This window comes from Cherax quadricarinatus, chromosome 81 (assembly GCF_038502225.1).
Source record: "Cherax quadricarinatus isolate ZL_2023a chromosome 81, ASM3850222v1, whole genome shotgun sequence".
Classification (NCBI taxonomy): Eukaryota; Metazoa; Arthropoda; class Malacostraca; order Decapoda; family Parastacidae; genus Cherax; species Cherax quadricarinatus.
In genome coordinates, this window is record NC_091372.1 from 14274183 (window position 1) to 14297975 (window position 23793).

The following is a 23793-nucleotide window of genomic DNA, read 5'->3' on the forward strand; positions in this document are numbered from 1 at the left end:
TTTCCAGCCCTCCAAGCTTCCAGTCAGACACAAGAGCAAGTAGTGGCGCAGCATAATCAACCAATGATCTAATATAAGCAAGATACATCATTTTCACAATTTTAACATTAGCACCATACCTGGGATGAAAAAAATTCATTTTATTTACTTTTTATTTTATTGGAGTAATTATGACGTCACGACAAATCCGCAATAATCCGCTGAGTTACACGAACGATGTTAACGTCAACAGAGAACCTATAATTCAACAATAATAACTAATTAACCTCATAATTAATCTTATTTTGACGACAATGAGAGCCTAAAATAAAAATTTTAAAGCCAATGACCACAACTTTATAAATATTAGAGGTTAAATAAGGTAGAGAGCAAGTGAGAGGAATGAGTCATAGAGTTTGTTGTGTCTGTGTCAAAGACAACAAAGTGGAGGTTATCTTGAGGTTATTGTTATTTTGTAGTGATTTGTTGGGTTATATTGTGCTAAGATGACTGTGATGGGGGTACTTAGTGCTTTATGGTGGCGGGGGAGGAGTTGTTAGGTGGCAGTGAGTGTGTAGTAGATGTGATGGGTAGAGTATTGTCACTGATCCCCCGGTAGTCTACCTCCAGTCTTGACAGTGACTCACTGCTCCAGGTCTGCTGTCTCACTGCTCCAGGTCTGCTGTGTCACTGCTCCAGGTCTACTGTGTCACTGCTCCAGGTCTGCTGTCTCACTGCTCCAGGTCTGCTGTCTCACTGCTCCAGGTCTGCTGTGTCACTGCTCCAGGTCTGCTGTCTCACTGCTCCAGGTCTGTGTCACTACTCCAGGTCTGCTGTCTCACTGCTCCAGGTCTGCTGTCTCACTGCTCCAGGTCTGCTGTCTCAATGCTCCAGGTCTACTGTCTCACTGCTCCAGGTCTGCTGTCTCACTGCTCCAGGTCTACTGTCTCACTGCTCCAGGTCTGCTGTGTCACTGCTCCAGGTCTGCTGTGTCACTGCTCCAGGTCTGCTGTCTCACTGCTCCAGGTCTGCTGTCTCACTGCTCCAGGTCTGCTGTCTCAATGCTCCAGGTCTACTGTCTCACTGCTCCAGGTCTGCTGTCTCACTGCTCCAGGTCTGCTGTGTCACTGCTCCAGGTCTGCTGTCTCACTGCTCCAGGTCTGCTGTCTCACTGCTCCAGGTCTGCTGTCTCACTGCTCCAGGTCTGCTGTCTCAATGCTCCAGGTCTACTGTCTCACTGCTCCAGGTCTGCTGTCTCACTGCTCCAGGTCTACTGTCTCACTGCTCCAGGTCTGCTGTGTCACTGCTCCAGGTCTGCTGTCTCACTGCTCCAGGTCTGCTGTGTCACTGCTCCAGGTCTGCTGTCTCACTGCTCCAGGTCTACTGTCTCACTGCTCCAGGTCTGCTGTGTCACTGCTCCAGGTCTGCTGTCTCACTGCTCCAGGTCTGCTGTGTCACTGCTCCAGGTCTGCTGTCTCACTGCTCCAGGTCTGCTGTCTCACTGCTCCAGGTCTGCTGTGTCACTGCTCCAGGTCTGCTGTCTCACTGCTCCAGGTCTGCTGTGTCACTGCTCCAGGTCTGCTGTCTTACTGCTCCAGGTCTGCTGTGTCACTGCTCCAGGTCTGCTGTCTCACTGCTCCAGGTCTGCTGTGTCACTGCTCCAGGTCTGCTGTCTCACTGCTCCAGGTCTGCTGTGTCACTCCTCCAGGTCTGCTGTCTCACTGCTCCAGGTCTGCTGTGTCACTGCTCCAGGTCTGCTGTCTCACTGCTCCAGGTCTGCTGTGTCACTGCTCCAGGTCTACTGTGTCACTGCTCCAGGTCTGCTGTCTCACTGCTCCAGGTCTGCTGTGTCACTGCTCCAGGTCTGCTGTGTCACTGCTCTAGGTCTGCTGTGTCACTGCTCCAGGTCTGCTGTGTCACTGCTCCAGGTCTACTGTCTCACTGCTCCAGGTCTGCTGTCTCACTGCTCCAGGTCTGCTGTGTCACTGCTCCAGGTCTGCTGTCTCACTGCTCCAGGTCTGCTGTCTCACTGCTCCAGGTCTACTGTCTCACTGCTCCAGGTCTGCTGTGTCACTGCTCCAGGTCTGCTGTGTCACTGCTCCAGGTCTGCTGTGTCACTGCTCCAGGTCTGCTGTGTCACTGCTCCAGGTCTGCTGTGTCTGCTCCAGGTCTGCTGTGTCACTGCTCCAGGTCTACTGTGTCACTGCTTCAGGTCTGCTGTCTCACTGCTCCAGGTCTACTGTCTCACTGCTCCAGGTCTGCTGTGTCACTGCTCCAGGTCTACTGTGTCACTGCTCCAGGTCTGCTGTCTCACTGCTCCAGGTCTGCTGTGTCACTGCTCCAGGTCTGCTGTGTCACTGCTCCAGGTCTGCTGTCTCACTGCTCCAGGTCTGCTGTCTCACTGCTCAAGGTCTGCTGTCTCTGCTCCAGGTCTGCTGTGTCACTGCTCCAGGTCTGCTGTCTCACTGCTCCAGGTCTGCTGTCTCACTGCTCCAGGTCTGCTGTCTCACTGCTCCAGGTCTGCTGTGTCACTGCTCCAGGTCTACTGTGTCACTGCTCCAGGTCTGCTGTGTCACTGCTCCAGGTCTGCTGTGTCACTGCTCCAGGTCTACTGTCTCACTGCTCTAGGTCTGCTGTGTCACTGCTCCAGGTCTGCTGTGTCACTGCTCCAGGTCTACTGTCTCATTGCTCCAGGTCTGCTCTGTCACTGCTCCAGGTCTACTGTGTCACTGCTCCAGGTCTACTGTCTCACTGCTCCAGGTCTACTGTCTCACTGCTCCAGGTCTTTGTCTCACTGCTCCAGGTCTACTGTCTCACTGCTCCAGGTCTACTGTCTCACTGTTCCAGGTCTACTGTCTCACTGCTCCAGGTCTACTGTTTCACTGCTCCAGGTCTACTGTCTCACTGCTCCAGGTCTTTGTCTCACTGCTCCAGGTCTGCTGTCTCACTGCTCCAGGTCTACTGTCTCACTGCTCCAGGTCTACTGTCTCACTGCTCCAGGTCTACTGTCTCACTGCTCCACGTCAACTGTCACACTGCTCCAGGTCTACTGTCTCACTGCTCTAGGTCTACTGTCTCACTGCTCCAGGTCTACTGTCCCACTGCTCCAGGTCTACTGTCTCACTGCTCCAGGTCTACTGTCTCACTGTTCCAGGTCTACTGTCTCACTGCTCCAGGTCTGCTGTGTCACTGCTCCAGGTCTACTGTCTCACTGTTCCAGGTCTGTCTCACTGCTCCAGGTCTACTGTCTCACTGCTCCAGGTCTACTGTCTCACTGTTCCAGGTCTACTATCTCACTGCTCCAGGTCTAATGTCTCACTGCTCCAGGTCTACTGTCTAACTGTTCTAGGTCTACCGTCTCACTGCTCCAGGTCTACCGTCTCACTGCTCCAGGTCTACTGTCTCACTGCTCCAGGTCTGTCTCACTACTCCAGGTCTACTGTCTCACTGCTCCAGGTCTACTGTCTCACTGCTCCAGGTCAACTGTCTCACTGCTCCAGGTCTACTGTCTCACTGGTCCAGGTCTACTGTCTCACTGCTTAAGGTCCATTGTCTCACTGCTCCAGGTCTACTGTCACTGCTCCAAGTCTACTGTCTCACTGCTCCAGATCTACTGTCTCACTGCTCCAGGTCTGTCTCACTGCTCCAGGTCTGCTGTCTCACTACTCCAGGTCTACTGTCTCACTGCTCCAGGTCTACTGTCTCACTGCTCCAAGTCTACTGTCTTACTGCTCCAGGTCTGCTGTCTCACTGCTCCAGATCTACTGTCTCACTGCTCCAGGTCTACTGTCTCACTGCTATAGGTCTACTGTCTCACTGCTCTAGGTCTACTGTCCCACTGCTCCAGGTCTAATGTCTCACTGCTCCAGGTCTACTGTCTCACTGCTCCAGGTCTGTCTCTGCTCCAGGTCTACTGTCTCAGTGCTCCAGGTCTACTGTCTCACTGCTCCAGGTCTACTGTCTCACTGCTCCAGGTCTACTGTCTCACTGCTCCAGGTCTACTGTCTCACTGCTCCAGGTCTACTGTCTCACTGCTCCAGGTCTACTGTCTCACTGGTCCAGGTCTACTGTCTCACTGCTCCAGATCTACTGTCTCACTGCTCCAGGTCTACTGTCTCACTGCTCCAGGTCTGCTGTCTCACTGCTCCAGGTCTACTGTCTCTCTGCTCCAGGTCTACTGTCTCACTGCTCCAAGTCTACTGTCTCACTGCTCCAGGTCTACTGTCTCTCTGCTCCAGGTCTACTGTCTCACTGCTCCAGGTCTACTGTCTCACTGCTCTAGGTCTACTGTCTCACTGCTCTAGGTCTACTGTCCCACTGCTCCAGGTCTAATGTCTCACTGCTCCAGGTCTACTGTCTCATTGCTCCAGGTCTACTGTCTCACTGCTCCAGGTCTACTGTCTCACTGCTCCAGGTCTACTGTCTCACTGCTCCAGGTCTACTGTCTCACTGTTCCAGGTCTACTGTCTCACTGCTCCAGGTCTGTTTCACTGCTCCCGGTCTACTGTCTAACTGTTCTAGGTCTACCATCTCTCTGCTCCAGGTCTACCGTCTCACTGCTCCAGGTCTACCGTGTCTCTGCTCCAGGTCTACCGCCTCACTGCTCCAGGTCTACTGTCTCACTGCTCCAGGTCTACCATCTCACTGCTCCAGGTCTACTGTCTCACTGCTCCAGGTCTGTCTTACTGCTCCAGGTCTACTGTCTCACTGCTCCAGGTCTGTCTCACTGCTAGAGGTCAACTGTCTCACTGCTCCAGGTCTGTCTTACTGCTCCAGGTCTACTGTCTCACTGCTCCAGGTCTGTCTCACTGCTAGAGGTCAACTGTCTCACTGCTCCAGGTCTACTGTCTCACTGCTCCAGGTCTACTGTCTCACTGCTCCAGGTCTGCTGTCTCACTGCTCCAGGTCTACTGTCTCACTGCTCCAGGTCTACTGTCTCACTGCTCCAGGTCTACTGTCTCACTGCTCCAGGTCTACTGCCTCACTGCTCCAGGTTTACTGTCTCTGCTCCAGGTCTACTGTCTCACTGCTTCAGGTCTTCTGTCTCACTGCTCCAGGTCTACTGTCTCACTGCTCCAGGTCTACTGTCACTGCTCCAGGTCTACTGTGTCACTGCTCCAGGTCTACTGTCTCACTGCTCCAGGTCTACTGTCTCATTGCTCTAGGTCTGTCTCACTGCTCCAGGTCTACTGTCTCACTGCTCCAGGTCTACTGTCTCACTGCTCCAGGTCAACTGTCTCACTGCTCCAGATCTACTGTCTCACTGCTCCAGGTCTACTGTCTCACTGCTCCAGGTCTGCTGTCTCACTGCTCCAGGTCTACTGTCTCACTGCTCCAGGTCTACTGTCTCACTGCTCCAAGTCTACTGTCTCACTGCTCCAGGTCTGCTGTCTCACTGCTCCAGATCTACTGTCTCACTGCTCCAGGTCTACTGTCTCACTGCTCCAGGTCTACTGTCTCACTGCTCCAGGTCTACTGTCTCACTGCTCCAGGTCTACTGTCTCACTGCTCTAGGTCTACTGTCCCACTGCTCCAGGTCTAATGTCTCACTGCTCCAGGTCTACTGTCTCACTGCTCCAGATCTACTGTCTCACTGCTCCAGGTCTACTGTCTCACTGCTCCAGGTCTACTGTCTCACTTCTCTAGGTCTACTGTCTCACTGTTCCAGGTCTACTGTCTCACTGCTCCAGGTCTGTTTCACTGCTCCATGTCTACTGTCTAACTGTTATAGGTCTACCATCTCTCTGCTCCAGGTCTACTGTCTCACTGCTCCAGGTCTACCGTCTCTGTGCTCCAGGTCTACCATCTCACTGCTCCAGGTCTGCTGTCTCTCTGCTCCAGGTCTACCATCTCACTGCTCCACGTCTACTGTCTCACTGCTCCAGGTCTGTCTCACTGCTTCAGGTCTACTGTCTCACTGCTCTAGGTCTGTCTCACTGCTCCAGGTCTTCTGTCTCACTGCTCCAGGTCTACTGTCTCACTGCTCCAGGTCAACTGTCTCACTGCTCCAGGTCAACTGTCTCACTGCTCCAGGTCTACTGTCTCACTGCTCCAGGTCTACTGTCTCACTGCTCCAGGTCTACTGTCTCACTGCTCCAGGTCTGCTATCTCACTGCTCCAGGTCTACTGTCTCAGTGCTCCAGGTCTGCTGTCTCACTGCTCCAGGTCTACTGTCTCAGTGCTCCAGGTCTACTGTCTCACTGCTCCAGGTCTACTGTCTCACTGCTCCAGGTCTACTGTCTCACTGCTCCAGGTCTACTGCCTCACTGCTCCAGGTTTACTGTCTCTGCTCCAGGTCTACTGTCTCACTGCTCCAGGTCTTCTGTCTCACTGCTCCAGGTCTTCTGTCTCACTGCTCCAGGTCTACTGTCTCACTGCTCCAGGTCTACTGTCACTGCTCCAGGTCTACTGTGTCACTGCTTCATGTCTACTGTCTCACTGCTCTAGGTCTTCTGTCTCACTGCTCCAGGTCTTCTGTCTCACTGCTCCAGGTCTACTGTCACTGCTCCAGGTCTACTGTGTCACTGGTTCATGTCTACTGTCTCACTGCTCTAGGTCTTCTGTCTCACTGCTCCAGGTCTTCTGTCTCACTGCTCTAGGTCTTCTGTCTCACTGCTCCAGGTCTTCTGTCTCACTGCTCCAGGTCTACTGTCTCACTGCTCCAGGTCTACTGTCACTGCTCCAGGTCTACTGTGTCACTGCTCCATGTCTACTGTCTCACTGCTCTAGGTCTACTGTGTCTTCTAGGTCTACTCTCACTGCTCCAGGTCTAGTCTCACTGCTCCAGGTCTACTGTCTCACTGCTCCAAGTCTACTGTCTCACTGCTCCAGGTCTGCTGTCTCACTGCTCCAGGTCTGCTGTCTCATTGCTCCTGGTCTACTGTCTCACTGCTTCAGGTCTGCTGTCTCACTGCTCCAGGTCTACTGTCTCACTGCTCCAGGTCTACTGTCTCACTGCTCCAGGTCTACTGCCTCACTGCTCCAGGTCTACTGTCTCACTGCTCCAGGTCTACTGTCTCACTGCTCCAGGTCTACTGTCTCACTGTTCTAGGTCTACTGTCACTGCTCCAGGTCTACTGTCTCACTGCTCCAGGTCTACTGTCACTGCTCCAGGTCTACTGTCTCACTGTTGTAGGTCTACTGTCTCACTGCTCCAGGTCTACTGTCTCACTGCTCCAGGTCTACTGTCTCACTGCTCCAGGTCTACTGTGTCACTTCTCCAGGTCTACTGTCTCACTGCTCCAGGTCTACTGTCTCACTGCTCCAGGACTTCTGTCTCACTGCTCCAGGTCAACTGTCTCACTGCTCAAGGTCTTCTGTCTCACTGCTCCAGGTCTGTCTCACTGCTCCAGGACTTCTGTCTCACTGCTCCCGGTCAACTGTCTCACTGCTCAAGGTCTTCTGTCTCACTGCTCCAGGTCTACTGTCTCACTGCTCCAGGTCTACTGTCTCACTGCTCCAGGTCTACTGTCTCACTCTTCTAGGTCTACTGTGTCACTGTTCTAGGTCTACTGTCTCACTGCTCCAGGTCTACTGTCTCACTGCTCCAGGTCTACTGTCTCACTGCTCCAGGTCTGCTGTCTCACTGTTCTAGGTCTACTGTGTCACTGTCTCACTGTTCTAGGTCTACTGTGTCACTGTCTCACTGTTCTAGGTCTACTGTGTCACTGTCTCACTGTTCTAGGTCTACTGTGTCACTGTCTCACTGTTCTAGGTCTACTGTGTCACTGTATCACTTTTCTAGGTCTACTGTGTCACTGTCTCACTGTTCTAGGTCTACTGTGTCACTGTTCTAGGTCTACTGGCTCATTGTGTCACTGTTCTAGGTCTTCTGGCTCACTGTGTCACTGTTCTAGGGTCTACTGGCTCATTGTGTCACTGTTCTAGGTCTGCTGGCTCACTGTGTCACTGTTCTAGGTCTACTGGCTCGCTGTCTCTCTGTTTTAGGTCTACTGTGTCACTGTTCTAGGTCTGCTGGCTCACTGTGTCACTGTTCTAGGTCTGCTGGCTCACTGTGTCACTGCTTTAATTCTACTGGCTCACTGTGTCACTTTTCTAGGCTACTGGCCTACTGAATCACTTTGTCAGAGTTCAAGGCTTCTGGCTCACTGTGTCACTGTTCTAGGTCTTCTGACTTACTGTTTCACTGCTCTACATCTACTGGCTCACTGTCTTACTGTTCTAGGTTACTGTGTCACTGTTCTATGTCTGTTGGGTCACTGTGTCACAGTTCTAGGCTACTGGATCACTGTGTCACTTCTAGGTCTATTGGGTCACCGTATCACTGTTGTAAGTGTACTGGCTTGCTGTGTCACTTTCCTAGATTACTGCCTCACTGTGTCACTGGTCTGTGTATATGTCACTGTCACACTTGTAGGTCTACTGGCTCACTGTGTCACTGTTCTAGGCTTCTGGCTCACTGAGTCACTGTTCTAGGCTACTGGCTCACTGTGTCACTATTCTAGGCTACTGGCTCACTATGTCACTGTTCTATTATATACTAGCTCACTGTGTCACTGTTGTAAGTCTACTGGCTCACTGTGTCACTGTTCTAGTTCTACTGACTCACTGTGTCACTGTTCTAGGCTACTGGCTCACTGTGTCACTGTTCTAGGCTACTGGCTCACTGCTCTAGACTACTGGCTCACTATGTCACAGTTCTAGGCTACTGGCTCACTGTGTCACTGTTCTAGGCTACTGGCTCACTGTGTCACTATAGTAAATCTACTGGCTCACTGTGTCTATATGTCACTGTGTCACTGTTGTAAGTCTACTGGTTTACTGTGTCATTGTTGTAGGTCTACTGGCTCACTGTGTCACTGTTCTAGATTACTGGCTCACTGTGTCACTGCTCTGTATCTATATTTCACTGTGTCACTGTTGTAGGTCTACTGATTCACTGTACCCTTGAAGAGTTTCGAGACTTTCACTACACTCAGAGGTCTACTGGTTCACTATGTCACCACTGTTGTAGGTCTACTGGCTCACTGTGTCACTGTTCTAGATTACTGGCTCACTGTGTCACTGCTCTGTATCTATATTTCACTGTGTCACTGTTCTAGGTTTACTGGTTCACTTCATCACTGTTCTAGATATACTGACTGATGCTAGACAGGTTTGCTGGTTCATGCTAGGCAGGTTGTAGCTACTGGTCCATGCTAGGCAGGTTCTACTGGTCCATGCTAGGCAGGTTCTATTGGTCCATGCTAGGCAGGTGCTACTGGTCCATGCTAGGCAGGTTCTACTGGTCCATGCTAGGCAGGTTCTACTGGTCCATGCCAGACAAGTTTTACTGGTCCATGCTAGGCAGGTTCTACTAGTCCATGCTAGGCAGGTTCTACTGGTCCATGTTAGGCAGGTCCTACTGGTCCATGCTAGGCAGGTTCTACTGGTCCATGCTAGGCAGGTTCTACTTGCCCACATTAGGCTGGTTCTACTGGTCCATGCTAGGCAGGTTCTACTGGTCCATGCTAGGCAGGTTCTACTAGTCCATGCTAGACAGGTTCTATTGGTCATACTAGGTAGGTTCCACTGGTCCATGCTAGGCAGGTTCTACTGGTTCATGCTAGGCAGGTTCTACTGGCCCATGTTAAGCTGGTTCTACTGGTCCATGCTAGGCAGGTTCTATTGGTCCATGTTAGGCAGGTCCTACTGGTCCATGCTAGGCAGGTCCTACTGATCCATGGTAGGCAGGCCCTACTGGTCTATGGTAGGGAGGTTCTACTGGTCCATGCTGGGCTGGTTCAGTGGTCCATGCTAGGCTGGTTCACTGGTCCATGCTTGTCATGTCCTCCTGGTCCATGCTAGGCAGGTTCTACTGGACCCTGCTAGGCAGGTTCTACTGGTCCATGCTAGGCAGGTCCTACTGGTCCATGCTATGCAGGCTCTGATGTTCCATGCTGGGCCAGTCTTACTGGTCTATGCAATTCAGATTCTAGTTGCCCTTACAGATCGGCCATTACTAATCCAGCATCATCAGGACCTGTAGGGTACTGGATTAGTGACTTTGCCAGATTACAAAGTAGTTAGGTTAGAATACACTTAACCCAATGGCGATATTTAAGCATCTGCGGTTTCACCCAATTTGCGCCCTATTTTTGGCCCATTCCATTGTTCCAGTCTACCAAACTCATAGCTATTTTGCTAGTATTCCTTCTGTAGTTCTGTTTAAATTCAGCAAGGTTTATACAAATGTTGCACTGAACTTTCGCTTCAGTGCAACTCTTGCAAGAACAGATCTTGCAAGGGTTTCTGCAAGATCTGTTCTTGTTTCTGGTTTGTTATACAAAATGGCTAGCTGGTTTATTATGTGTTAAAACCCATCGACTACATGAGTCTTTAACCATTAAACTGTCCAAATGTAGGTCTACGTTTTTACGTGTAGCGCTCCGACTTTGATTTTCCCCATAAGAAAGAATGTGAACAAACATAGATCTACGTTTGGACAGTTTAAGGGTTAAGGACCCCTATGGAAATAAGTCACTTTGACTTTTTTGGGTTATCCTAGGTTCTCTACACATATGTGGCTATGTATGATAATCTATGTAACTGTATTTGTGTATACTTGAATAAACTTATTTCTATTGTGTCGACTGAGTACAAGAAACCACTCATTCACCTATTTCAACTACCAAAAAAAGTTGTCAGAAATTGGCAATTTGGCCAATTTCACACAAATTTCAAAAGATGCCAGTTTCAAAATAGGGTCCAGAATAAACAATGCAGATATTCCTGGCACTAAAATAACATTTTCTCTGTTAGTCACAGCTTCAGGCCCCTCTTATATTACTCTTGCTTACCATTTTGAATTTTTATTCACACAAAAATAGAAGATTTACTGTTATGCAGACTACTACATTATTGCAATAACTGTGTAAATAATGTCAACTCATTCATGACTGAGTATTAATTAGACTGGCCAGTTGAACTTCGGCAAAGAATCGAACATTTCCGCTACTTTGAGCTCAGTTTCAAGGTACTTTTCATTGTAAAACCAATCAAAATCATATCTATTTCTGTAGGGTGCTTTACACAACAAGAAGCATTTCTTTTATTCATTGGAACCATGGCTAGGGCTAAAAGTGAGCAGGTTATAACAATAAGTGGAGAAAAAGAAATTGGAATGACTTATGCAGCAAGTAGTGCCACCAACCTGTAGCAGCAGGTTGGTGTGGCGACCCTGGAAATTTGAAATTATGCTGGCCGAGATTAGTGGCAGATTACTGATGGAACTGGATAACTGATTGCTGGATTAGTGATGGCCAACCCGTACTAGGCAGGTCTTACTAGACCTTGTACAATTTAAATATAATAAACTTTAGTTCCATAAAGAATGGTTTACAATTAGTATAGAAATTTGATGTTTTTGACATTTTTTATAGAAAGCCTCCGGTTATGTAAAGCATTTCAGGCAGCCTTAAAATAACATAAATACTTAAAACATATAACTTCAGTACTAGTAGAATTTTGTTACACGATTTAGTAAGACAATTTGCTATAACATTTGTGAAAGTTATTAACCCTTTCAGGGTCGAGAGGCCCTCTCCGAAACTTGTTCTCAGGGTCGAAAATTTTTCGAAAAAAAAGATTTTTTCTTATGAAAAGATAGAGAATCTTTTCCTGATCATAATGACATCAAAATTATGAAATTTGATGGAAAACTTAGGGAATTATGCTCTCGTGAAGTTAGCTGTCTTGACGATGTTTACGCATCGGCGATTTTGCCCACTTTGAGCCCTATTTTTGGCCAATTCCAGTGTAGTAGTCAACAGAAATCATAACTATTTTGCTAGAACTTCATTTTTTCTATCGAATGAGTACAAGAAACCACCCATTTACCGATTTCAACTCTCCAATAAAGTGGTCAGAAATTAGCAATTTTGCCAATTTCACACAAATTTCAAAAGATGCCAATTTCCAAACAGGGTCCAGAATAAACAAGAAAGACATTCCTGGCACTAAAATAACGTTTCCTCTGTTCATTAGTCACGTCTCCAGGCCCCTCTTACATTTCTTTGGCTTTCCACTTTGAATTTTTATTCTCACAAAAATAGAAGATTTACTGTTATGCAGACTGCTGTATTAGTGTAGAAATGGTATAAATAATATCAGCGCACTTGTGAAAGAATATTAGACTCACCAGTTGACGTGTATTGGACGCTTGGCATGATTTGTTTACTTTTGAACTTTGGCAAAAATCGAACATTTCTGCTACTTTGAGCTCATTTTCGAAGTACTTTTCATTGTGAAACCAATCAAAATCATCTCAATTTCTGTAATATGTCTTCCATTCTATAAAATGAGACCAGGAAAACTAGAATACAAACCATAAATACCATAAAATACAGTGCAAAGTCGCTGTTTTAAACCAAAAACAAAAGTGGCCTCGCCCACTGCCTCACCCACTGCCTCAACCGCTTCCTCAACCACTGCCTCTACCACTACAGTTGCACTCAATCTACAAGCACCAAACACAATGAATTATTGTGAAATGTTTGGAAGAGCACAGAGACTAATGCTCACTCCAGCACAAACAAAGCCACACTGAGGATGTGTCAACCACTCCCTCGTATTTTTGTACAATTTCCTTCTTTAATTCTATCGCATTTATTATTATTATTATTATTATTATTATTACTATTGTTATTATTAGCAGTAGCAGAAATGTTTGATTCTTTGCTGTATTCAAGAGTAAACACATGATGTCACCGTCCAATACCTGTCTGAATAGCCATTCCAATATGCAATCATGAATGGGTTTACATTATTTATACTGTAGTTTAATAGCAAATAATGAACAAACAAAACACTCACCACACAGTGGTGGGAGGGCCGGCTGCCAGTTGCGGGGGTCGGAGGGAGGGTAGTAGGGACTTGCAGGTGGTGGGAAACTTAAATATGATTTGGCGGCTGGGAATTTGGAGGCTGGGAATTTGGTGGTTGGGAATTCGCGAATGTGTGAAGCCCGCGAAAGTTGAAAATGCGAATGTTGAGGGAGACCTGTATTACTGTTGAGATAACATTAAGGTAATGAGGTGCTTGTTAACATTAGCTATGAAGTAGTTGGCAGATAGGGATACTGTTAGAATCTTCAGGCAGATAGTTCTAGATTTTAGAGCCTTTTATGTGCATTGAGTTTTTACACGAAGTTGAGTCTGACAAAGGACATTTCAAAGATATTTTTGTGTTTTGCATTATGTCTTTGAGTTCTGTTGCTGCTGTCAAGGAAGAGTTTCAGTGCAGAGTTTACATTAGAATTGATGGTCCTGTATATATAGTATGCACAGTAGTATCAGTTAATATTATGTATATTAAGTAAGTGTAAGCTTTTGAAGAGTGGTGGCACTTGATTGGGTAATCATTTATACAGCCACAATATGTTGAGTTATTATTAGTTTTAGATGATTTGATGCAGTAGATTGCCAGGCACAAATACCATAGGTGAGATAGGGATAGAGTAGAGAATAATACAAAGTACATAATGCTGTTTAAGGTATGTAGTATTGTATCTTAGAGAGGATACCTGCTGATTTGGAAACTTTCTTAGTTATGCACTGGATATGGGTATTGAACACAGAACTGAGAATTTTGCCTCAGTTTGTCTTTCTATGAGAGAACTGTTAATCATTATATTTAGTTGGATATTTGCAGCTCTCTTGCCAAACATTGTGTAGAAGGTTTGGTCAGTATTAAGAGTGAGTTTATTGGTAGTCACTCAGGTCAGATAGATATCTTTATAAGCTCCTCATTAACAGTGTTATTGAGAAAATTCAGATTTAAATGGGATGACAAAAGTTGTTATCTGTAAACAGAACATGTTTAAGTAAACGATATGCACTAGGAAGAGCATTAATGTACATGAGGAAGAGCAAAGGGCTGAGAACACTTCCCTGAGGCACCCCTATGTTGATAGGCTGAGTTGATAAGATATATTGGTGTCTGCTGTTGGAGACATATTGGTGTCTACTATTAAGATAGGACTTCAAGCATGCAAGAGTATGACCTCTGATACCATAATATTCTAGTTTAAGATACAGGATGTTGTGGTCCACTTTATCAAAAGCTTTCCTAAGGTCTGTGAAGAGGCCCAGAGGATATTCATTATTTTCAAGAGCTGCATAAAGTAAGTCCAGCATTTTTAGAATTGCATCATTTGTACTTTTTCTTGACCTGAAATGAGACCGGCAGGGGTTAGGCATATTGTGAGACACTGGGAAAGAGTAAATTTGTTTATGAATTAGTTTTTCGAAGATTTTAGATAACAGTGGCAAGTTAGAAATTGGCCTATAGTTATTTACTTTGGTTGGGTGTCCTCCTCTGTGTATTGGAGTAACCCTTGCTGTCTTGAGCATTGTTGGGAAAGTTTTGCTTCCTAATAATTTGCTGAACAGTGTTGCAAGTAGCGCATAAGCTACTTTTTTGTATATTCGTAGTGGCAAGGTAAGATAAGATAAGATAAGATTTGCTCAGATTTTTAACCAGGAGGGTTAGCCACCCAGGATAACACAAAGTCAGTGCATCCATTGTAGTTCTTCATTCTTGTTCCCCAGGATGCCACCCACACCAGTCAACTAACACCCAGGTACCTACTTACTGTTAGGTGAACAGGGACAACAGGTGTAAAGAAACATACCCAACGTTTCCACCCATGCCTTGTTTTTCAGTGAATTTATTATTAAATTGACCTCAGTAGGATTAATTGGAGCTAAATAGTAATTTTGGATAACCTCCAGTAAGGTACTCACTTGGGCATTGGAACTTGAGATTTTGCTAGCTAGACCTGATCTTATAGTAGGTTGGGCTGAGTTAAGATAATATCTCTGGTTTTCAAGAGCCCGGGATTTTAGGGATTTTTTTTTATAGCCCCTTTTATTTCATTAAACCTGCTGGTATAATAGAGGTGTTTAGACATACTTATTAGATTGGTGTGCACTGATGTAGTTTTTAGTCTGTTCTTTAGTTATTAGTCCCAGTCTGCACTGTTTTTCTTAGTTATTTTTTATTAATAGATCTGAGGATACTGTTTATTAGTCATGGGTTACTTAGTATCTTTGCTGTCATCTGTATAGTTTTAACCTTTTGAGGGTCGACAGGCCCTCTCCGAGACTCGTTCTCAGGGTCGGCCAAATTTAAAAAAAAAAAAAAATTCTCTTATGAAAAGATAGAGAATCTTCTCCCGATCATAATGACACCAAAAGTTTGAAATTTGATGGAAAACTTACAGAATTATGCTCTCGCGAAGTTAGCGGTCTCGGCGATGTTTACGCATCGGCGATCTTGCCCACTTTGAGCCCCATTTTTGGCCAATTCCACTGTACTAGTCGACAAAAAACATGAATATTTCGCTAGAACTCCATTTTGTATATCGAATGAGTGCAAGAAACCACCCATTTATCAATTTCAACTATCCAGTACAGTGGTCAGAATTTAGCAATTTTGCCAATTTCACACAAATTTCAAAAAATGCCAATTTCCGAATAGGGTCCAGAATAAACAAGAAAGACATTCCTGGCACTAAAATGACATTTCCTCTGTTCATTAGTCACGTCTCAAGGCCCCTCTTACATTCTTTTGCTTTCCACTTTGAATTTTTATTCTCACAAAAAATAGAAGATTTACTGTTATGCAGACTACTGCATTAGTGTAAAAAATGGTATAAATAATATTGGTGTACTTGCCAAAGAATATTAGACTCACCAGTTGACGTGTATTGGACGCTTGGCATGATTTGTTTACTTTTGAACTTTGGTAAAAATCGAACATTTCTGCTACTTTGAGCTCAATTTCAAGGTACTTTTCATTGTAAAACCAGTCAAAATCATCTCAATTTCTGTAATATGTCTTCCATTCTATAAACTGAGACCAAGAAAACTAGAATACAACAATAAATACCATACGAAAACAGTGCAAAGTCGCTGTTTTATTCCAAAAAAACGGTCAAAGTTTTTTTTTTTCTCATTATGCACTGTGTGCTGCAGGATTTTTTTATACTGTGCACACTGACCACATAGTCCCATTCTTTCATATGTAGGCCTACCAGCTTTCTCCCACTAGATTTGAAGGCGCTAGAATTTAGGCGTACTAGTACGTCAAAAACCCTGGGTCGTAAGCCGTACTAGTACGGCAGAAACCCTCAAAGGGTTAATAGGACAGTGCCTATTGTAAAGGCTTTATAATTTTTGTAAAAAAACACTGACCCATTTATCAGTATCCGTATCGTCAGTAAACTGTGCCAGTCAGTGTTGCTGACTACTGTAATATTTATTTACTGATGTCTAACCATGGAGTCAAAATGACATCTTACTAGTGTCTACTGGTAATTTACATATGTTGGTTATGAGGAAGGTTGGATCACGTGACCCAAACCTCAGTAAGCTAGACTTGAACAAGTGAACAATTTACCTGATGGTTTCCTGACATTTTGTTTGTTCTATATGCATGTGACAAATCCTACCTAACAATAATAATAACAAAAAATCATCGATATCGATAATAATAATAGTAATAATAATAGCAGAAATAATAATACCATGGTATATTTTATACATTGACAGATAATAATATAATGCTGAAAATCGTTATTTTAGCTATAAATGGAGACCTTCGCACTATAATATTAAGTGATAATCACATTCTCAGACAACAGTTAAATATTACAGGATGACCTATCTCCAAGGTACAGCAAAGTTAAAAAATGTGAATTCATTATAGTAATGGATTATGGAACCATCCCTGTTTTATCACACCTAACAGTTATGTATGACTGTGTAGCCAGGAAGGGCAAGGATGTCTGCTGTGTTGTGTTTAAGTCACCTTTCACTAGCAATAATTAAAGATATTTTAGCATTTAAAAATCTGTGAATGCTAAGAGGTCCTAGTGGTCCATACATGGCAGGTCCTAGTGGTCCATACATGGCAGGTCCTAGTGGTCCATACATGGCAGGTCCTAGTGGTCCATAAATGCAGATCCTAGTGGTCCATATATGGCAGATCCTAGTGGTCCATATATGGCAGATCCTAGTGGTCCATACATGGCAGGTCCTAGTGGTCCATACATGGCAGGTCCTAGTGGTCCATACATGGCAGGTCCTAGTGGTCCATACATGGCAGGTCCTAGTGGTCCATACATGGCAGGTCCTAGTGGTCCATACATGGCAGGTCCTAGTGATCCATACATGGCAAGTCCTAGTGATCCATACATGGCAGGTCCTAGTGGTCCTCACATAGTGGGTACTAGTGGTCTATACATGGCAGATCCTAGTGGTTATACATGGCAGGTACTCGTCCATACATGGCAGGTCATATTGGTCCATACATGGCAGGTCATATTGGTCCATACATGGCTGGTCATAGTGGTCCATGGCAGATCCTAGTGGTCCATACATGGAAGGTCTTAGTGGTCCACACATGGTGGGTACTAGTGGTCCATACATGGTAGGCACTAGTGGTCCATATTATTAAGAGTGAGTTTGTTAGTAGTCATCCAAGTACAGGAGAGCCCTGCTTATACAGCAGGTTAGGTTCCGGGCTACTGTAGGGCCCTGCTTATATAGCAAGTTAGGTTCTGGGCTACTGTAGGGGCCTGCTTATTCAGCAGCTCAGGTTCTGGGCTACTGTAGGGCCCTGCTTATATAGCAGGTTAGGTTCTGGGCTACTGTAGGGCCCTGCTTATATAACAAGTTAGGTTTTGGGCTACTGTAGGGCCCTGTTTATGTAGCAAGTTAGGTTTTGGGATACTGTCGGGCCCTGATTATATGGCAGGTTATGTTTTGGGCTACTGTAGGGCCCTGCTTATATAGCAAGTTAGGTTTTGGGCTACTGTAGGGCCCTGCTTATTTAGCAGGTTAGGTTCTGGGCTACTGTAGGGCCCTGCTTATATAGCAGGTTAGGTTCTGGGCTACTGTAGGGCCCTGCTTATATAGCAGGTTAGGTTCTGGGCTACTGTAGGTCCCTGCCTATATAGCAGGTTAGGTTTTGGGCTACTGTAGAGCCCTGCTTATATAGCAGGTTAGGTTTTGGGCTACTGTAGGGCCCCACTTATACAGCAGGTTAGGTTTTGGGCTACTATAGGGCCCTGCTTCTACAGCAGCTCAGGTTCTGGGCTACTGTAGGGCCCTGCTTATATAGCAGGTTTGGTTTTGGGCTACTGTAGGGCCCTGCTTATACAGCAGCTCAGGTTCTGGGCTACTGTAGGGCCCTGCTTATATAGCAGGTTAGGATTTGGGCTACTATAGGGCCCTGCTTATATAGCAGGTTAGGTTTTGGGCTACTGTAGGTCCCTGCTTATATAGCAGGCTAGGTTTTGGGCTATTGTAGGGCCCTGCTTATATAGCAGGTTAGGTTCTGGGCTACTGTGGGCCCTGCTTATATAGCAAGTTAGGTTTTTTGCTACTGTAGGGCCCTGCTTATATAGCAGGTTAGGTTCTGGGCTACTGTAGGGCCCTGCTTATATAGCAAGTTTGGTTTTGGGCTACTGAAGGGCTTTACTTATACAGTAGGTTAGGTTCCGGGCTACTGGAGGGCCCCGCTTATGCAGTAGGTTAGGTTCCAGGCTACTGTAGGGCCCCACTTATACAGCAGGTTAGATTCTGGGCTAACTTAGGGCCCTGCTTATATAGCAGGTTAGGTTCTGGGCTACTGTAGGGCCTCACTTATACAGCAGGTTAGGTTCTGGGCTACTTTAGGGCCCTGCTTATACAGCATGTTAGGTTCTGGGCTACTGAAGGGCTTTACTTATACAGTAGGTTAGGTTCCGGGCTACTGGAGGGCCCCGCTTATGCAGTAGGTTAGGTTCCAGGCTACTGTAGGGCCCCACTTATACAGCAGGTTAGGTTCCGGGCTACTCTAGGGGCCTGCTTATACAGCAGCTTAGGTTCTGGGCTACTGTAGGGCCCTGCTTATACAGCAGGTTAGGCTCTTGGCTACTGTAGGGCCCTGCTTATATAGCAGGTTAGGCTCTGGGCTACTGTAGGGCCCTGCTTATACAGTAGGTTAGGTTCTGGGCTACTCTTGGGCCCTACTTATACAGCAGGTTAGGTTCTGGGCTACTGTAGGGCCCTGCTTATGCAGTAGGTTAGGTTCTGGGCTACTTTAAGGCCCCACTTATACAGCAGGTTAGGTTCTGGGCTACTAGAGCTCTTCACTAACAGTGTTATTGAGAGAGAGCAGATCTGAATGGCTGATAAGAAAAGATGTGTTATTTTCAATCAGAACAAGTTTAAGTACCAGAGATTCATTGGGAGGGTCATTAATGAAGATTAGGAACAGCAGAGCACTAAGGACACTACTGCTCTGTGGCAAACCTGTTATTGGATCAGGTTGATGAGACACTCGCCTCTGATACCAAATGCTTTAATTTACAAAGCATGATATTGTGGTCTGGCATATCAGAAGCTTTCTGAAGGTCTGTGAAGAGACCCATAGGATATTCACCATTTTCAAGAGATGAATATATTAAATTAATCATTTTTGTTATTCCATCATTCATACTTTTTTCCTGGCTGAAACCAAACTGCTATGTGTTTTAGTATATTTTGGAACACTAAGAAAGAGTAAACTCATTTATGAATTAGTTTTTCAAAGAGTTTAGATAACAGTGACAAGTTAGAAAGTGGGTTAAGGTTATTTTCTTGTGTTGGGCGTCCTCCTTCATGTGTTGGAGTAACTCTTGCTATCCTAAGTATGGTTGGGAAAATTTTTCTTTCTGAGGGTTTACTGAACAATGTTACAGTGGTGGGTGATAGCACATGAGCTGCCTTCATGTACATTAGTGATGAAATAATTAGATTTCCTACCTTGTTTTTCAGTCAGTTTATTATCAGAGTTCTGTAGCTTCAGCAGGATTTGTTGGGGACAGGTAGTTGCTAACTTGGCCATTAGAATTTATGATTTTGCTGGCTAGGCTTGATCCTGTTGAGGAGAAGAAATCATTTAATTTATTGGCTGTTTTAGCAGGCTGGGTGTGAGGTTCATTTGGTTTAATTAGAACAATTTCTCTGGTTTTGACTAATTTTCAAAAGCTCAAGATTGGTGAAAACAAAAATATTTATTTCCTTGCAATGCTTACAATGTGTGGTTATATATTATAAAATAGTAATTACAAAGACAGCCACTAGCATGCGTAGGCATTTTGGGCAGACTAATCCTAATTCTTACTCTATATTGGAACAGGTTATGGAGCAGTACATTTTTAATATACATTATTGTATACTGATATAAAAGTTAGGTAACTGAAGTGATTAACATTAATTAGATTGATAATAGTGAGGTAGTACAAAACATGTAACAATATTACAAATAATTAATTTGGTAATGGGAATGATTTTATCTCAGCATGATACACTGTTTCTATAAAAGCTCCTATATTGGCAGAGTATTTCAGGCAAACTTGGGACTAACTTAAGATTTATTAGGCAATAACTATATTAGGAATTTTATGTTTACTGTCATTTGGGTGAGTAAGTGTAAAAAAGGGGGGAATTACAGATAGCAAGAGTAAGTCTATATTGTTTTGGATGTGTTCACGATACGGAAAAGAGAATAGGTTGTTTTTACATAATTAGCTGATGGGGGGGGGGGGGTGTTAGGGAGATGGGTGTTTTTTAAGGGTAGTTTTGAAAATGGTGCTTGAGTCTGCAGTTCTAGAGTTTTCAGACAGGGAGTTCCAGATTTTAGCCTCTTTTATGTACATTGAGTTTTTGTAAAGATTTAATAACCAGACATGAGGAATGTCATAGAGAGTTTTGTGTCTGGTATTATGTCTATGGGTCATGTTACAGCTATCAAGAAAGTGTTTTAATTCACGGTTAATATTAGAATTTATGGTTCTGTAAATGTAGGTTGTGCAGTCGTAGGTGTGAATGTTTTGTACAGTGAGTAAGTTTAGGTCTTTGAAGAGTGGGGGGGGGGATGTTGTCTAGCATTGGATTGCATGATAATTCTTACTGCAGCTTTTTGTTTGGTTATTATTGGCTTTAGGTGGGTTGCTGCTGTTGATCCCCAGGCACAAATAGCATAGGTGAGGTAGGGATGGATGAACGAATAATACGTATAGTGTAATAATGCAGAGTTATTACATTTTACAGTGGCTTAGCCCAAATTGTCTCTATAAATCTTCAAAATTATATAAATCTGGTGATAGTTTTCCATGTCTTTTTTCATCTATCTCCTTTTATTTCATTAAAAAACTTTGAAGAAAAATATTTTAATTTCTCCTTGAAGTTGTCTGAGAATTAAATGATTATTGAATATAAATTACTTGTATGTATGGGTACTAAATGTTGTTAAGAATTATATACATGTGTGGATAATCTGGAGACCTAACAGATTTATATAATTTGGAAGATTTATAGAAATAATTTGGGTTAAGCCATCATAAAATGTAATAACCCTGCATTATTACTTAGATATTTTTATTATAGTCATCATACAATATCTGGAGAATGGAAGATAATCAGGTTTCATTCAAGATAAGATTTGTTCGGATTTTTAACCCAAAGAGTTAGCTACCCGGGATAATGCAAGAAAGTCAGTGAGTCATCAAGGACTGTTCGCTTTTTTTCATTATGGTCCTTCAGTCTTGTCCCTCGGGATGTGGCCTGTAACAGTCGACTGACACCCAGGTACCTACTTAATTTTAGGTGAACAGGGATAGCATGTGTAAGGAAACATGCCCAACATTTCTCCCCAAGCTGGGGATTGAACCATGGACACACAGTGTGAGGCAAGTGCATTGCAAACTGAAATACGGGGCACCCAGGAGGGTGATGATAGCAATTAACTTTACTTGTTATGCCTATTACCTATTTCCAGTTGGGTCCCTTAATGCTGGTGTAGGACTCTTAAACCAAAGAGTGGAGCCACCCTTCCCAATCCCCAGCCACTGTACAACCCTTACAAGTCCAGTGCTTGCCCCATGATCGCATCTGGAGTTTGCCTGGAGAGGGTTTCAGGGGTCAGTGCCCCTGCTGCTCAGTCTGTGACCAGGCCTCATGGTAGATCAGGGCCTGATCAACCAGGCTGTTACTGCTGGCCACATGCAACCCAATGTATCAACCACAGCCCGGCTGGTCAGGTACTGACTTTAGGTGCTTGTCCAGTGCCTGCTTGAAGACAGCCAGGGGTCTGTTGGTAATCCCCCTTATGTATGCTGGGAGGCAGTTGAACAGTCTTGGGCCCCTGACACTTATTGTGTTGCCTCTTAACGTGCTAGTGGCACCCCTGCTTTTCAGTGGGGGGATGTTGCATTGTCTGCTGATGCCCACGGCATTACTGTGACCAAAAAGAATAAAACATCACTGTGGTTCGTACATTGGTTTAAGTGCGACCAGCAGTAGCAGCCTAGTTGATCAGACCCTGATCCACCACAAGGCCTGGTCTCAGACCAGGCAGTGGGGGCATTGACCCTCGAAGCCCTCTCCAGGTATACTCCAGGTATCAACCTGGTCTACCAGGCAAGCACCAGCCAAGCCCAGCCCAGGGTCAGGCTCCTGAAGTAGATAAACTCATCAAACTCATCAAAGGTATTGTATTTTCCTGCATATAAGGTGCATGACAGAGGTATCTTAATGGAAAATCAGTAATCACATTGAAGGGTTAATTACCCTCTTAATTTATGATAAAGCATAACCTAAAGCCTACCCTTGACCCTGATCTTGAGTATATAAGGTGCATGGTGATTTTTCCAAGACTTTTAGTGGGGAAGGACGTGCACCTTATATGTATATATTGTGGCTGGAACAGTACACAAATAATCTGCACTTAGGAGACTGAAACTTATGGTAGTGTTTCAGTCATCATTAACTGTGACCAGTTTTACCCTCAGGCCAAGTGTTTTTTATTGACTGTCAAGTTTTTTATTGACTGTCAAGTTTTTTATTGACTGTCAAGTTTTTTATTGACTGTCAAGTTTTTTATTGACTGTCAAGTTTTTTTTATTGACTGTCAAGTTTTTTTATTGACTGTCAAGTTTTTTTTTATTGACTGTCAAGTTTTTTTATTGACTGTCAAGTTTTTTTATTGACTGTCAAGTTTTTTTATTGACTACCAAGTTTTTTATTGACTACCAAGTTTCTTTTATTGACTACCAAGTTTTTTTATTGACTGTCTAGTTGTTTTATTGTCTCAACCAGACTGTTTGTGCTAGCAACCTACAGGTCCACATAGCCATGACAGCCTGGCTGATCAAGAATTTGCAGGAGATAGTGGTCCAGTTTACTCTTGAAAATTTCTAACTGTTCCAACAATATTTCTGATTTCTTGTGGTACAGTAAATATAACAGGTTGTAGAGTCTTGGCCAGCAGATCTTGACACAGTGTTATGTAATTGTACTCATGGCCTCCCTGCTTTTCAATGAATTTATGACCCCCTGGTTTCCCATGGATTTATGGCCACCCCTGCTTTTCAATGGATTTAGGGTCACCCCTGTTTTTCAGTGGATTTAGGGCCACCCCTGCTTTTCAGTGGATTTATGGCCACCCTTGCTTTTCAATGGATTTAGGGTCACCCCGGCTGTTCAATGGATTTATGGCCACCCCGGCTGTTCAATGGATTTATGGTCACCCCAACTTTTCAATGAATTTAGGGCCACCCCTGCTTTTCAGTGGATTTATGGCCACCCCTGCTTTTCAATGGATTTATGGCCACTCGTGCTTTTCAGTGGATTTATGGCCACCCCTGCTTTTCAATGGATTTATATAGCAGCTTGAAAAGTCTTAGGCTGTAGATGTTGACACAGTGTTCTTTTATTGTACTCATGACACCCCTGCTTTCTTCTGGGTTTATTCTAAACTGTCTTCCGAAGTCTTTATTTCAGT

At 44.8% G+C, this 23793-nt stretch overlaps 1 protein-coding gene across 2 annotated transcripts in view; it reads left to right on the plus strand.

Moving 5' to 3' along the window:
* Positions 1–399: 399 nt before the first annotated feature.
* LOC128699934 (RNA-binding protein RO60) overlaps positions 400–23793 on the plus strand; it is a 331808-nt gene continuing 308414 nt past the window's right edge. Inside the window, exon 1 of one of the 2 annotated variants that reach the window (XM_070102461.1) lies at positions 400–440. The gene's annotated coding sequence lies outside the window, so the exon portion shown is untranslated. The remainder of the gene's footprint in view (positions 441–23793) is intronic. The other variant, XM_070102462.1, reaches the window with a different exon arrangement.